Genomic DNA, 17,428 nt, shown 5'->3' with positions numbered 1-17,428 from the left:
GAAGCTAGAACTTTTCCCTTTTCCTCTTTTCTTATTCTGGGTCTAAATAGTAATTTAGTTAGAAGCATTTTCAGCACATCTGGGATTGCTACACAGTGAGTTTTTGTAAGTATTTAGAAGCTCAATCTATGACATTTGTTTGATAATGAAAAATAAAATTGTAATCAACCTACATTAAACGAAAGAATGAGTTAATAAATCCAAGAAGATAGTCAAAGCTGGAATTCATCTCTTAGTTACAAGACTGGATTAAATATGAGGAATTAAGTGCCTGGGATATTCTACTAGCCCATACACATTTCCTGGGTCCTTTTTCTCATTACTTGTGTCTTTTCCTATATTTACACTTATCCCCAACGTTCTGCTTGTAATTCCATCTAGCACTATAACCCCAGGGTTTGGGGTATGTCCACACTGCAACAAAAGGTGTGATTGCAGCATGTGTAGGCTGCACTAAGATAACTACGACTGAGCTAGCTTGTTGAGAACAATAGCATAGCCTCTGCAGCAGAGGCTGTGGGCAAGGGCTAGCCACCGAAATAAAATTCCACCTTGGACCCAGGGAATCTACTCAGGCAACTAGCCTCTGCTGCTGTCCATGCCACTGAAGCTACTCTTGGGGAAAAAAAAATCAGCTTGATCAAAGCTAGCATGGGTAGGTCTACACACGCTGCAGCTGCACTGCCCGGCTGCATCACAGACAAACCCTAAATGTACTATGGGAGTAATAGGATTTCCCCAGGGGGACCAGATGTGCCAATAAAATTGGGACTGTCCCAATATTTAACTCTTTGTCCTACATCCCAACCAATGGACGATCGGGATGCCATTTGTCCCGATGTTGTAGGGTTCCTTGCTAGGCATCCGGTTGGCGCAGGGCTGGCAGGCTTGCTACCCGGCTCCACGCAGCTCCCCAGAAGTAGTGACAGTTCCCTCTGGATGCTAGGTGCAGGGATGGCCAGGGGGGCTCTGCGTGCTGCCCCCACCATGAGCACCTCCTCCGCAGCTCCCATTAGCCAGGAACCACAGCCAATGGAAGCTGCGGGGGTGGCACCTGTAGGCAAGGCAGCGCACACAGCCACATGGCTGCGCCTCCACCTAGGACCCAGAGGGAGATGGCACCACTTGCAGGGAGCCGCCTGAGGTAAGCCCCACCCAGAGCCCGCATCCCCTCCAACACCCTAAGCCCCTCTTGCACCCAAACTCCCTTCTGGAGTCAACACTCCAAATCCCCTCCCACAGCCCAAGCCCCTGTCCCATCCCTGAGACTCCCCTTTGCAGCAGGGCCAGAGCCAGGGCTGTGCACCCCTGACTGATCTGCAGCTTGCGACGGGGGCTGATGCCGGGGCCGTGTGCCCCCCAACCGACCCACAGCTTGGAGCGGGGGACAGAGCTAAGGCTGTGCCCCCCTGACTAATCCGCGGCTTGCAGCAGGGGCCGGGCTGTGTGCCCCCTGACTGACCCACGGCTTGCGGCGGCCGGGGCTTGTGACCCCCAACCAACCTGCGACTTGCCACGAGGGCTGGAGCCTGGGCCGGGTGCCCCCAACAGATCTACGCTTGTGGTAGGACTGCAGCCGGGGTCGTGCACCCCCCGACTGGCCTGGGGCTTGTTGCAGGGGCTGGAGCCATGCAGCCCCCAACCTGGGGGCCAGAGCCGGGGCCGTGCGCCCCTGACCCGTGTCTTCCTAGGACTGTGCGCCTCCCTCCCCCATGGCTCCAATGGGGGCTGTGAGCCTGTGGCTACCCCCTCCCATGTGTCCTGATATTTTATTCTTGCGATCTGGTCACCCTAGATTTCCCAAACCATAAATGCATCATAAGATAAGATCATGAACTCAAATCCTGCAATCAGATCTATATTAGCAAATCAACTGCATGATTTGGGCTTTAGATTGTAAATTCTGTGGTACAGGGAGAGTGTTTTTAAATGTGCTACTGCAATCCCTAGCTGTCTGGGGCCTAATTTGGTTTTCATATGGCCAATCACTGCTGTAGTAGCCAAGTGCTTCTAAACAATACTATATAAGAGTGGGAAATACTACTACTCACAACAACACTGTTCTTAAAAATTCCTCTTTGCACAGAAAAACAATTTATCTTCAGTGGAAGAAATAAGCGTGGGGGTCAGGACAAAGACATTTTCAATAAGTGGTTAAAAACTTAATAGAGGAAAACAACATGTTCAAGATGCTGTGCAGACAAAATGTAATGCTACTAAAAAAGCCAAAACATGGGTAGAACATAGTGAGATTTTGTTGATCCAATTTTTCCTGTGGCATTTTGGTTCTTCTTCTGAGTTTAGCTTTTTTAATTCCTTTGATATGATCAGACAGCATTAATGGCATTCTGTAGAGAGCCCCGATTCACATCAATGGTGCCAAAACATGCCCTTTTCCTGGATGTTGAAAGTAAAAAAATAGAGGAAGTTTTCCCATAGAAGGTAACACTGAGATCTTCCAAGCTTTTTTCTTGTTTGGAGCTGTTCACAGCCAGCAGACAGGCAAACATTGACTGACACTTGAGTTAAAATTTATAGATGAATCATCATTGCAATTACTTTTAGGGTCACTATATATCAAGGGAAAAGGGCAATCATCCACCTACTATACCAACACTTATACAAAGCCTTTTATTGCATATCTTTTTCCTTATCCCTTCAAACATTTCAACATCATAAAGATGTGAAATATTTAATTTTGATCCCTTTTCATTTCCTCACATCATTACATTTTCCAGACTGTTATCTTGTCTGTTTTGTATCTGATTTTGATGCCATTAAATGACTGGCTTCAGGAAAGAGCAAGAACTCCAGAAGGAATTTAGCTAATGGTTCTTTATTCCACGCAGTCCTGAGGGGATTTGCACAAATGGAAAAAGTCTCGAGATTGTTCTCTATAAAATACCAGTCATTGCATTGCAATTTGAATACAATTTGGAATTCACTGAGGACGTGGACCACAATTTATTTTTACCAAATATATGATAATTAATTCTAATGACATTAAAATAATCCCCACTGTTTTGGTGCCACCATGCACCAAAAGGAAGGTAATAAAGGCCATTGCATTCTTTCTAGACTTCATTTCATAACATTTACAAAGGCAGCAGCTGTGATTAAATTTCACAATACAATTCTAAGGAGAAGAGAAGGTCAGCAAACAGTTCTAGAGATTGAACAGTGATTCTGCACTGACTGATAAACCCATGCATTCACTTTTTAAGTTTAAATAGCTGAAACAGATATGCCTTAAAATACGTTTACTATTAGAATGTGGGTCCATGCTCCAGTTTGTATCAGGATCCCAACTTCTTCCTTCAGGAGTATTCTGGCAGATCACTAATTAACATTAGGTACAATTATTATTGCAGTTAATTAATGCTCTTAAAATCTGACAATAGTAATGTGACTGAGGAGATACAGAAGGGCTAGGTATTGAAATATGGCTAAATAGAGTTTTGAGTAGTATTGAAATATGGCTAAATAGAGTGTTGAGTAGGTGTGCATGGGCACATGCGCAAAGATGGTTTATTGCACACCTTTGCAATATCCTGAACCTAAGGTCCGTCTGTGCAAGGTAGTCATCCCGTGCTGTCTTTGAGCAGCCCCAGGGCTAATCTAAATTTGCATCACTAGGTTCCATGAAAGGCTGTAAACACAGCCAAAACTCAGCATAGCACAAGCACATCCTCTGGCCATACCTTCTTTTTCCTGATAACTGAGCATCAGATGATGGGGACGAGGGTGTAAGAGCTTCTTTGTCATATCTTCACCACTGGCACAGGGTCATCTTCCCTGGAACAGCTAAACTGACTCTACAGCCAAATTATATCAGAAGTGCTCATAAGGAGATAGCACTGCCTCAGGTAATCTTGCCCTGACATTTAGAAATAATGTTCGAGGGCTTAGCTTTCTCATTGGAGTCTCATTGATTTCAAACTGGACTGGCTCTTTGGGATTTCTCAATATTAGCTACAGCTAGTCAAAAGTTTTCTGATGGAACATGTTTCCATTGGAAAATACTGATTCGCTGGAATCAAAACATTCTGCAGGAACATGCGGATTTCATCAAATTTGTGATGGAAAACAAGGCATGCAGGCTAGCTGGCCAGCCAAGCCTCTAGTAGGCAGGTGAGCTGTCCACCTCCCAGCTTCCTCCCCAGCTATCTATCTATCTGCAAAAGGCTTTTTTTTATTTTATATTTTAATTTATTTTATTTTAAAAAAATTTTACAGCAGTTACTCTAACTAGAACCAGTTTTTAATATTCTGAGAGCTTACCTTATTTTCCTGTTCAAATAAAGCTGAACAATATCGGAATTAAAATAATTTCAAAACCAAAAAGATTCCAGAATTTCAAAGTTTTGTTTTCAAAAACTCCAAAATGAAACATTTCAATGTTTTTAAAATGAGTTTTTTAGAATTTCCATTCTGTAACATTTCAGAATTGCCACCTTTCCTTCCAAAACAGAACAAAACATCCTCTGAAACTTCAAAGTTTCCAATGAAAGGGAAATTTCAAGTTTTAACCAACTCAAATACAAGCATGTGATTACTAGAAAGAAACCTTTTATGCCTTACCTTGTTCTTGAGTCCATATTCAGAGTGTTAAGATAATGATTTAAGCCCAAACGAAGCATAATAAACAAGGCTTAACCTTTTAAACAATGGGATATAATTAACCTTCCCTCTCATGTAGATGTGTTGAGAAAAATTGCACATTTTCATCTTCATATTTCCTCAGATATCTAAACTTAGAACTTTGTAGTAAAATTGTTGCACGCTTTTTATACACAGTTGTACATAAAACATACATAATTATGGAAAACATGTTTATTAGAAGGTAAGCTACAATTATCTTTCCTCTAAATCAAAACTGAGAATAAGTTTTCAAAGCAGTGCACAGGGATTTAACTGCAGGAATTATTAAAACTAATGTGAATTCTGTGGGGGCATGAAAATAATAATTGTGAAAAGACAGCATAAAACTGGAAGAAAATGGGTACACCCACTGGGGCATACTGTGTCCAGTCCAATAAAAATTGGTTACCTGTTATATAAATGATGTCTTTAATAACTAGTGTTCTTAAATACACATTATTCTCTTTCATTCCATTTATCATGACAGTAATGCTGCCTCTAAAATGCCTACAGACATCAGCATTGTAATGAAGTAAAAACAAGCAGCATTTATTTAGCATCTTTTATTTGGAGCTCAAAGAGCTTCACTCAGACACTGAAAAAACGAGGAGTACTTGTGACACCTTAGAGACAAAAGACTGTCCGGTTTGGCCAATGTACATGGCAGAGGGGCACTGCTGGCACATGATGGTATATATCACATTGGTAGATGTGCAAGTGAACGAGCCTCTGATGGTGTGGCTGATGTGATTAGGTCCTCTGATGGTGTCCCTTGAATAGATATGTGGACAGAGTTGGCAACGGGCTTTGTTGCAAGGATAGGTTCCTGGTTTAGTGTTTTTGTTGTGTGGTTGTTGGTGAGTATTTGCTTTAGGTTTGGGGGCTGTCTGTAAGCAAGGACTGGCCTGACTCCCAAGATCTGTGAGAGTGAGGGAACGTCCTTCAGGATAGTATGTACTGCATGCATCTGATTAAGTGGGCTTTAGCCCACGAAAGCTTATGCCCAAATAAATGTGTTAGTCTCTAAGGTGCAACAAGTACTCCTCGTTCTTTTTGCTGATACATACTAACACAGACAGCACTCTGAAACTCAGACATTGGTTAGACTTCTTAATACCAAGAAGTGGCTAGTGGGCATGTGTGAAAGACTCAGGAATTACTATTTTGCTCATTCAGACACATTTCTCCTCATTGGTGTCATTACTTGTCAAACAACAGAATAAAATATGAAATTGACATGGACTGGCAGAAAGAGATACTACTTGAGATTATTATCTAGTACCCAACTGTGTGTGTAACAGGAAAACACACTGTTAAACACAAGCCAGCCATAATGGGGTTTCTTGGAGCTTTCATTGATGCATCTGGTACTGGCCACTGCCAAAGACACTATACTGGACTATAGTGACCTCTGATCTGACCTAGCATGACTATTCCCATGTTCCTGGAATGGAATGCTTTGCCTTACTGTTATGGTACTGTCATAACTATAAAGGGAAGGGTAACAGCTCTCTGTGTACAGAGACTCCAAATCCTTTTACCTGTAAAGGGTTAAGAGGCTCGGGTAACCTGGCTGACACCTGACCCGAAGGACCAATAAGGGGGCAAGATACTTTCAAATCTTGGAGGGGGGAAAGGCTTTTGTGTGTGCTCTTTGTTTTAAGGGGGGTTCGCTCTTGGGACTGAGAGGGACCAGACATCAATCCAGGTTCTCCCCATCTTTCTAAACAAGTCTCTCCTATTTCAAACTAGTAAGTAAAAGACAGGCAAGGCGCCTTAGATTTACTTTGTTTTCTCAACTTGTAAATGTACCTTTTTACCAGAGTGTGTATCTTTGTTTGCTGTACTTTGAACCTAAGACAGAGGGGGGTCCTCTGAGCTCTTTAAGTTTGATTACCCTGTAAAGTATTTTCCATACTGATTTTACAGAGATAATTTTTACCTTTTTCTTTAATTAAAAGCCTTCTTTTTTAAGAACCAGATTGATTTCTCCTTGTTTTAAGATCCAAGGGGGTTTGGATTTGTATTCACCAGGAGTTGGTGAAAGGAGAGTGGGAGGAAGGAGGGGGGATGGTTAATTTCTCCTTGTTTTAAGATCCAAGGGGGTTTGGATCTGTGTTCACCAGGGAATTGGTGAAAGGTTTCTCAAGGCTTCCCAGGGAGGAAATTCTTGTAATGGTGGCAGCAAACCAAAGCTAAGCTGGTAGATAAGCTTAGAAGTTTTCATGCAGGCCCCTACATTTAAACCCTAAAGTTCAAAGTGGGGATCCAGCCTTAACAGGTACCCAGAATATAACTATGTTGTGCAAAATCAGACATTTCCACATGAAAAGTGGAAGCTACATGCAATCACTTTCTGAAATATCTTCTAATGAACTTGCTTTTTGCACTGTCTCTCACTCACATAGTAAGAGACGAGAACTGATTAATACTATTTATTGTTTGTGGAACATCAAAGTACTCAGAACTGTAGAAAGCGTATAGAAAGCTATGGCCTGGTTTTGAGGAGATTAGAAATTAATTAGACCACACACTGAGATGCCTACAGGAAGACAAGTTAGAATTTAAAATGTTTTTTGTTATGAAGGAATGATATCCTTGTTGAAGTGAATTAATGTTTGTTTGATTCCCAGAAGAATTTAGTTTTAAAATGTTTTTCCACAATGATATAGCCAATATTCACAATTTTCTGTAATAAAAAAATAGTAATTTTATAATACTCATCTAGGCTTGTACGTGTTTAACTTTTATAGTATGAATCTCTATTTACTATTAAAAGACAACTGTAGGATGCCACATACTAAGTAAAGCAAAACAGTCATTTGAAATAAAATTGTAAGTTTTCATACAACTGTCACTTATTTCATTAAAATATTAACTTAAAGAACCTTGATTTAGGTGAAAATAAAAAGGAATTGAGTATCTAACCTGTCAGAAGCAGTTACTGGCTATCACACTTGGTGAAAACTGAATTCTGGCCTCAGGGGAAGAAAAAAAAAAAAAAAAAAAAAAAAAAAAAAAAAAACACACACCCTGCCTACTGTCCAGAACATAAACAGATAACTCTATGAGGGCATCTCTCTTTTTAGGTGTATTTATGGTGGTTAAAATGAATCTCTAAGGATCACAAGTCAAACAGCTCTACAACAAGAAACCTACAAATTCCATTGGTGAATCTTGTGAAGACTTAAGACAATAGTTCTGGACATTTATTTTGATTCATTTTTCTTGAGAATACTGTACCTAGGAAGTTAACTCACTTGATGTACTTTTTAATTTGTTCAATACTAAGGTTTCATACTAAGATCATAAAAAAACTGAAGTCAGGAAATGCAAAAATTGTAAGTCCCTATATTAACTCACCTGCATACACACATATGCAGTATTTTCTATTCCTATTGTGCTTATAAGGTACTGGCATCATTTGGGGGTGGTGTGAAAGTGCACTACCCAGCAGGAGCTCCAAAAATAATTGGACATCAGAAAGCTACACCACACTTTTCAGAACTAAGTAGGGTAGAGGGGAACACAGCAGCTGCCACACCATTTATAAGGGGGTACAGTTTGGGTTTCCTTCAGTGACCAACTAGTTCTGCTGAACAGTGCAAAGGGTAGTGGAAACATGTCCCTTCCCCCTTCTGTCAGAAACAGAAAAGGAATGTAAAACAAATACTAAAAATACAGGCAAAAATGAACCTATAGTGGCAAAGGGATATATATCTTTTCCATTCCTAGCTTCACTGTTATTATTAAATGTATTTGTATTTAAAACCATGTAATGAAGAGGCCTGATTTAGAACAATATTCAACAAAAAAGTTTATTCACATAAACTGAGTTATTTCTCTTAAAGAAAACTGATCTAACCAAAGTCATCACTAAACAGGAAATACCAGCAGCTGTCATTTTAAACCTATCAAATGCAGAATACTGTTCAGATATTTTAAAAACACAGATATTTAAAAAAAAAAAAGACTGTTTCTGTTATTAGTTTTCATTCATGGGACTATACCTGTAATAATATACACCACTCAACAATTTAAATAAACAAACAGTCAGCTACCATATATATGGCTATTACACCTCTACCCCGATATAACGCGACCCGATAGAACATGAATTCGGATATAACGCGGTAAAGCAGCGCTCCGGGGGGGCGGGGCTGTGCACTCCGGTGGATCAAAGCAAGTTCAATATAACGTGGTTTCACCTATAACGCGGTAAGATTTTTTGGCTCCCGAGGACAGCGTTATATTGAGGTAGAGGTGTACCATAAACATGCTTTAGACCTTCAATAGTCTATATGCTGTAAGTAAGTAAATCTAACATTTTCTATAGAAAAATGCCCATTTTGTTAATTTATATTACTTAGAAAACTTTTAAAGAGGAACATTAATTTAATACACAACAGGGGGACTCCTGGGGAACATGGGTGGGGCCACGGCCTGGGTCAGAGGAGGCTTAGCCGGCCCTGGTTTTTAATACCTGCTGCCCATGCACTAATTTCGAGCCTAAACTTGTTGATGGCCAGTTTATATCAATTTGTTTTGTTCTTGTGTCCACCCTGGCGCTTAACCTAAATAACTCCCTCCCTGGTATATATTCCTCTGGTGTATTTATAGAGAGCAATCATATCTCCCCTCAGCCTTCTTTTGGTTAGGCTAAACAGGCCAAGCTCTTTGAGTCTCCTCTCATAAGGTAGGTTTTCCATTCCTCGGATCATCCTAGTAGCTCTTCTCTGCACCTCTTCCAGTTTGAATTCATCTTTCGTAAACACAGGATACAAGAACTGACCACAGTATTCCAGATGAGGTCTCACTAGTGCCTTGTATAATGGCACTAATGCTTCCCTGTCTCTACTTGAAATACCTCACCTGCTGCATCCTAGGACTGCATTTGCCTTCTATAATGAGATAACTGCCTTTGTGGATGAGGGGAAAGCAGTGAACGTGTTAATCCTTGACTTTAGCAAAGCTTTTGATACGGTCTCCCACAGTGTTCTTGCCGGCAAGTTAAAGAAGTATGAGATGGATGAATGAACTATAAGGTGGATAGAAAGCTGGCTAGATCGTCGGGCTCAATGGGCAGTGATCAATGGCTCCATGTCTAGTTTGTAGCCGGTATCAAGTGGAGTGCCCCAAGGTTCGGTCCTGCGGCTGGTTTTGTTCAATATCTTCATTAATGATCTAGTGCTGTGGTTCTCAAAGCCGGTCCGCCGCTTGTTCAGGGAAAGCCCCTGGCAGGCTGGGCCGGTTTGTTTACCTGCCGTGTGCGTAGGTTCGGTCGATCGCAGCTCCCACTGGCTGGAGTTCGCCACTCCAGGCCAATGGGGGCTGCGGGAAGTGTGGCCAGCACATCCCTCGGCCTGCGCCGCTTTTCACAGCCCCCATTGGCCTGGAGCGGCAAACCACGGCCAGGGGGAGCCACGATCAGCCAAACCTGTGGACGCAGCAGGTAAACAAACCAGCCCGGCCCGCCAAGGGCTTTCCCTGAACAAGCGGCGGATTGGCTTTGAGAACCACTGATCTAGTGGATGGTGTAGACTGCACCTTCAGCAAGTTTGCAGATGACACTAAACTGGGAGGAGTGGTAGATACACTGGAGGGTAGGGATAGGAAACAGAGGGACCTAGACAAATTAGAGGATTGGGCCAAAAGAAATCTGATAAGGTTCAACAAGGACAAGTGCAGAGTCCTGCACTTAGGACAGAAGAATCCCATGCACTCCTACAGACAAGGGACCGAATGGCTAGGCAGCAGTTCTGCAAAAAGGACCTAGGGGTTACGGTGGATGAGAAGCTGGATATGAGTCAACAGTGTGCCCTTGTTGCCAAGAAGGCTAACGGCATATTGGGCTGCATTAGTAGGAGCATTGCCAGCAGATCGAGGGACGTGATCATTCCCCTCTATTGAACATTGGTGAGGCCTCATTTGGAGTACTACAAGAAGGATGTGGAAAAATTGGAAAGAGTCCAGCGGAGTGCAACAAAAATGATTAGGGGCCTGGAGCACATGACTTATGAGGAGAGGCTGAGGGAACTGGGATTGTTTAGTCTGCAGAAGAGAAGAATGAGGGGGGGATTTGATAGCTGCTTTCAAATACCTGAAAAGGGGTTCCAAAGAGGATGGATCTAGACTGTGCTCAGTGGTACCAGATGACAGAACAAGGAGTAATGGTCTCAAGTTGCAGTGGGGGAGGTTTAGGTTGGATATTAGGAAAAACTTTTTCACTAGGAGGGTGGTGAAGCATTGGAATGGGTTACCTAGGGAGGTGGTTTCAAAAACCTCCTTCCTTAGAGGTTTTTAAGGTCAGGCTTGACAAAGTCCTGGCTGGGATGATTTAGTTGGGGATTGGTCCTGCTTCGAGCAGGTGGTTGGACTAGATGACCTCCTGAGGTCCCTTCCAACCTTGATATTCTATGATTCTATGATCTTCATGCATCATTGTACTGAAAACCTGCTAGCCTTTTTCAGTCGCACATTTTTCACATGCCACATATACAGAAAAAAGTTAGTAGTAGAGGTCATTATGATGAAAAGATATTGTATATAGTTATTTCCAGCACCCCCCCCCAAGCCTACTTCCAGGGAAATAGCTCGCAAAACATGTCTTCAGTGTAAAAAATACCCAACTGATTGACATGCATTTTAATCTAAGCTTTTTCAATCCCATCAGGTTACTCAAAATTCTACCTGATGATCACATTATTATTCTGCAAAGTACTTGTGTGTATTTATATTACCTGGCTTTCAAATTTTCTCCTTTCCATCATTATACTCTTTGTATGCACTCGTCCTCTCATTTCTTATTCTTGGTTATCATTTACTAAAAGTACTATTCAAACCCTTTCAGAAATCATTAAGTACAGAATTTTGATTAAATGCATATTAGAAAGCATCAATAATTAGTCAGAAATTTTAAAAACAGGACAGTAAGAACACTAATCTCTACAGATCCTAAAGAAAATGTGTCCAGGTCATAGACTTCTGGAGAAAAAAAAAACAGGCTTGTAATAGGTTTTAAAATTGATCTAAAATTGTAGATACCTGGGTCTGCTTTCTTCCACAAATGCTGTACTGTACTTTCCATAACTTAGGCCAGTGCTTTACAAACTTCTCAGCAACAGGACCAGTTTACTAAAGCAAGAACTCAACAATAAACCAGCCTCTACACCCAGGCAGAGGAGTGAAGAGGGATAAGGAACTGCCTTATTCCCCAGTGAGGGCTAGCCATACTACACCAGGGGAAGAGCAGCCACCCAGGATTGCAAACAGATCTCCCTTTCATGGGCCAGGATTGGTTAGCAGGCAGGTACATGGCCTTGGCTCCACCCCCCAGTTTGCCAGTTAGCATAGTGCAGATGGGCTTTAAAACACTAGAGAAAGGGCTGGTGTGATTTACTTTCCCCATGGAGCAAAGGGGGAGCAAGGACTGAAGTGGGGATTCCTGCATTAGCATTCAGTTCCTGTTCTGCTTCAGGTCAGTGCAACTATATGCTATCCCTTAATACCAATCTAGCCCAAAGAGTTCAGTTGTACAAAGTAGCACCCACTCCCTCCCATTCAATTGTATGCTCTCTAATCCACCATGGAAGTCACTTTCCTGCCATTTCAGATTTCCTTACATTGGCCACTATTATTTTTCTACTGCCTATAAACACAACACTGCCCACTCTGAATGGCCTGCCTGTCCACTCTCAGATCCCCAGTCAATGGCCTTGTCCTTGCCTCTGCTCTATTTCTCATGCCACTGAACTCAAGTAGAGAAAGTTCTATTCCCTCCCAGGCTCTCTCCACAAGAGGTTTGTTCTTTTCTCCATCAATCGTGCCACACCATTCTGATCGATTGTACTTTTTTCTAACCAACATTTATGCTTCTTAATATCCAATATCCTCTCTCTGCACAAGATCTTGCTGGCTACTTCAAAAATACAATTGCTAGCAACCAACAAGTTCTCCTCCCACACTCAACTCTTCCCATTTTATCATTCACCGCCCTCTGAAGATATCTCCCTTCCTCTGTTCAGTATCTCTTCCCTCTAATCAACCCTCCCTACACCTCACATTCCTTCACCTGTCCTTTATCAACCTCTCTCACCCGTCAGAAACTGTTCTCTCTACAATCAAATACACCTATGTATTCTCCCTCTTGATCATCATCACAGACCTGATATTACGAGGTACTAGGAGCATCCAAGTTAATTCAAAGGTAGAGCTGGCTGAAAATTTTTCATTAAAAATTCCAGAGAAGCAAACCACCATTTTTCAATCAATAAAGGCTTCCTTGAAAATGAAATTTTTCACATCACATTGATAAAAAATTGTTAACATCTATAATATCAGCAAAGTCCTTTTCAAATTTGTTCAATTTGTTTCAGAAAATTTTGTTAATCAAAAACCATTTTCAATGAAAAAATGCACTTCATACTATATAAAAACAGTGATTTTTGAGTTAAATAAAAAATTGACTTTTTATTTATTCATTTATTTGTAAACATATAGCATGGAAAAGGGGTCAGTTTGAACCCTGTGAATGGAAACAGTTTCAGAATTTCAGAACATTCACAAAATCATTTCCAGTTTTTCAAGCAGCCCTATTCAATGTGAGTCTGGTCGGGAGGATAAGTGTCAGCATCTCATTGTACCACTCAAGGATTACAATGAAACTATTATACATGTCTAACCTTGGGGAAATATGCTGCAAAAAAAAAAAAAAAAAAAAAAACCAAAAAAAACATTAAACCATTGTTTCTACTGAAACAATGGTTTAATGGAAAGTAATCTACTTCTTCTGGGTCCCAAAGCAGTCTGAATTGTTATACGGAGTATGTACTAACCATAAAAATGTCAGCTACCTCACATTTAACAAAACTGATTCAGCATTATTCTTACTAACAAAATATCCCCATTGTTTAGTATTCAGTTTAGTGTACAGTGTACATTATGGGCCTCATTCATTACCCAATAAGTATGCAGGTGTTCTATTATTTTACCACTGAATTTTGACTCTGGAGGCTACTTGTGCAATGAATGCCTAATTAAGAACAGCAATTGCTGTTCAACGTAACTGTATATACAGGGTTTAGGTGAATGCCAAAATGGTAATAAATCATTCAAATAAGCAGAAACAACCTGTTTGCCTGTACTTTGAAGAGACTGTAGCTTTGGGTTTTTTTTATTCCTTTCCATACTTGAAGCAGTTAGACTTACTTCCACTAAAATAAACAAACCTGAACTCCATTTTGCGGGTCCGGAACAAGAATGTTATCCAGGGCAAACTCCATAAGTATAACTTTGTCTCAAAATAAATTGAGATGTTCTAGAAAATAATTTTAGATTTAAATAATTTTAAAAATATATTTTATGATCCCCTATATTATAACGAGGTATCTAAAAATAAGAACAACAAAAACCATCTACAGCAGAACCACTGAAAAGTATGTTTGACCGACCACACTGGAAAAAGAATAGTGATATAGAAATTAGTAGTATACTTTTAATAGTTTGTGAACCATTAAGTACCATTTACTGTTTTCTAGATTTCAAAAGCCACCAGAACCCCAAGGTATATATGTAGCTAGTCTATGTTCAGTAAACATGGTTATTTGGACCATGAGAGTGGTTCATAAATATTACATACAGTATATAAAGGGCAAAAGACAACAATTGCTGAGGAGGATGGGATCCTAATCCAAGAATACAGTGGTAAAAAAGAGCGACTACAGAGAATTAGTCAAATTGAAATGGAAACTGAAGTCTACAACCACTGGGCCTGAGTAACCTGCTCATTTGGAGAAACAGTAAACAAGAAATTGTTGTATCAATGGAAACAGCTAATATAGATGCCAATGAGTTGAAACAGCATGGTAAAATCTGTTCAATAAATAAACTAAGGGTCAAGCAGAAAGCACAACATGGACAACACTCAAAGTCTGTGTGTAGATGTTTTTCACTGAAACAAAACAAAAACAACCACAGGCTTTTTTTGTTCGTTTGTTTCAGGTGGAACTAAAAGTTTTGTGTGGCCTGAAACTAAAGCTATAGGTTGGCTTTCCTGTGTTTCACTTTTTTTTTTTTTAGTTAAATCTAGCTAAAATTTCTAAATGAAACATCATTTTGAAATGAAAAGTCAAAACTTTTTATTTCAAAAATGGTGAAATGAAACATTTTGATTATTTTGGAATTTAACCTCATTTTCTTCTAATTGAAATGATTCTCTGAGTTCAACCTGAAACTGCGTGTTTTAACAGACTATTCCCTGAAAAAAAAAAAATTGCCCAACTCAAGCACAGACAGTGATTTTAGATAAACCCAGGGGTGAAAAAGTTAAAGGACTTACTGGTACGCCGGAGTCCTGAGCAGTGGGGCAGGGCCTCAACCAGAAGAGGCGGGACCTTTAAATCCCCGGGGATCTGGCAGCGGGGTTCTGGCGGTGATTTAAAGGGCCCGGGGCTCCAGCCGATGCCAGGCCCTTTAAATCGCCAGCCTGGGGAAGCTGCCCCCTGCCAGTACAGTCGGCGGTGTACCGGCTCTTGCTGGTATGCTGTACCGGACCGGACCAGCTTACTTTCACCTCTGGATAAGCCCAATCATATTTCAAGGACAAAATGTGTGAATTCCTTTCATGCTTTACCTCCAGCCAGTCTGGTGACAACACCAGGATTGAAGACAGACAGCCCTAGGAAGACGCATAAACTGGTTCTGCTCAGATGTGAGGAAGTGACAGGACTAGGAGGGGAGAGTCTTGGGGGAAACAGGGAGCAAAGATGTTTGAACTTGATAAAAGATGGGCTCCTGGCTCACAGAATTAAAAGAGTTCTGGGAGACGCTGGCTGACAGTGAGGGCGTGTCTACACTGCAGGTGTGCGGTATGATTCCCAGGATTGGTAGACTAACCATTTCAATGAAACAGTTCCATTTGGGGTCTGCTAAAAGTTCATTGCCAAGGTTAACTTGACAATGAGGGTCTGGTCAGTTTCACCACTGCTATTCAGTGGAGACCAGTAGTGAAACTGACAAGCATGTCTATTTCAATCAGCAGCTGCCAGGGCTTCCAGGGCCCCAGCTACCTTGCAGATGAGCAGCTGGGGATCCGGGGTCTACATATTTCATTTCAGAAACACTGTTTCAATGTTTCTGAAATAAAATATACCAGGATTTTCATTTCTGGCAAAATGTTTGAGTTTTTGGATTTTCACCCTAATTCAGGATGAGAAAAATTTGAAATCTCAAGACATCCCAAGAAGAGAAAACCCTTTCCTGCCCAGCTCCAACATTCGCAACACTGATACACACATACCCAAACACCACCAGAAAACCCCAATGTAATAAACAAAAATCATTCAACCAACCATCTTTTCCCAAGGGACTAACAACAAGAATTTTTGCTATAAGCTGGGATCCTATCAGTTGGAAGCAACAGAGGAGGAAAAAGACCTTGGTGTAATGGCTGATCGCAGGATGACTATGAGCCGCCAATGTGATGCAGACATGAAAAAGGCTAATGCAGTCCTAGGATGCAGCAGATGAGGTATTTCAAGTAGAGACAGGGAAGCATTAGTGCCATTATACAAGGCATTGGTGAGACCTCATCTGGAATACTGTGGGCAGTTCTTGTATCTTGTGTTTACGAAAGATGAATTCAAACTGGAACAGGTGCAGAGAAGAGCTACTAGGATGTTCTGAGGAATGGAAAACCTACCTTATGAGAGGAGACTCAAAGAGCTTGGCCCGTTTAGCCTAACCAAAAGAAGGCTGAGGGGAGATATGATTGCTCTCTATAAATACACCAGAGGAACAAATACCAGGGAGGGAGTTAGTTAAGTTACATGCCAATGTAGAAACAAGAACAAATTGATATAAACTGACCATCAACAAGTTTAGGCTCGAAATTAGTGCATGGGCAGCAGGTATTAAAGACCAGGGCCGGCTAAGCCTCTTCTGACCCAGGCCGTGGCCCCGCCCATGTTCCCCAGGAGCTCTGCCCTCACTCCCCCTTTACCCTGAAGCTGGCAGGGACTCAGCTCCAGCCTGCAGCCTGGGCCCACCAGCAGCCAGGTGTGGCACTCGGGCCGGCCTGTGCGGCGGGGAAGACAGGCCAGTGGCCCAGTCCAGCGCTGGGAGGGCCGGCGACTCGAGCAGGCACTAGGGCCAACCAGCGCAGCTGGAGGGGGCCAGCCGGGACTCCTCCAGCAATGGGAGGGTTGTCTTGGGGCTCCTCCGGTAGCAGGTGGGGGTTGTGTCTCAGAGCTCTGGCATACAGGGAGGTGGGGCCTCAGATGGAAGGGGTGGGGCTGGCGGGCTAGACTCCCCAAAGGGGGGGTTCACCCAGGCCCACTGACAGCAATTCTAGGCCCAGGGCAGAACAGTCAATGGGCCCCCAGGCACGCACAAGCCGTGCCCGCACAGATGCGGTCCGCCTGACATTTGGGGGGTGCTGCACCTGCACTGGCTGGTGCCCAGCGAACCGCCAGCTGTACTGCTGGTGCCCAGTGAGCTGCCAGCTGCGCTGCTGGGCGCGCTCTTCTGGCACGGCCAAGGTTTCCACATGCCTGCCCCAACTGTCTAATCATGCAAACCCAAAGACCCTTGCCCCGCCCCCTGCCCCACCCCTTCCCTGACACCACAACCCTGTCCCCCCTCTGCTCACTCCATCCCCCCTGCCTCCATCACTTGCTCTCCCCCACCCTCACTCACTTTCACCAGGCTAGGGCAGGGGATTGGGGTGTGGGGTGCAGGCTCTGGGAGGGAATTTGGGTGCATGAGGGGGTGCAGGAGGGAGTTTGGGTGT

Source organism: Terrapene carolina, unplaced genomic scaffold, assembly GCF_002925995.2.
Source record: "Terrapene carolina triunguis isolate 2854851 unplaced genomic scaffold, T_m_triunguis-2.0 Scaffold84, whole genome shotgun sequence".
Classification (NCBI taxonomy): Eukaryota; Metazoa; Chordata; order Testudines; family Emydidae; genus Terrapene; species Terrapene triunguis.
This window is presented reverse-complemented; position numbering follows the sequence as displayed.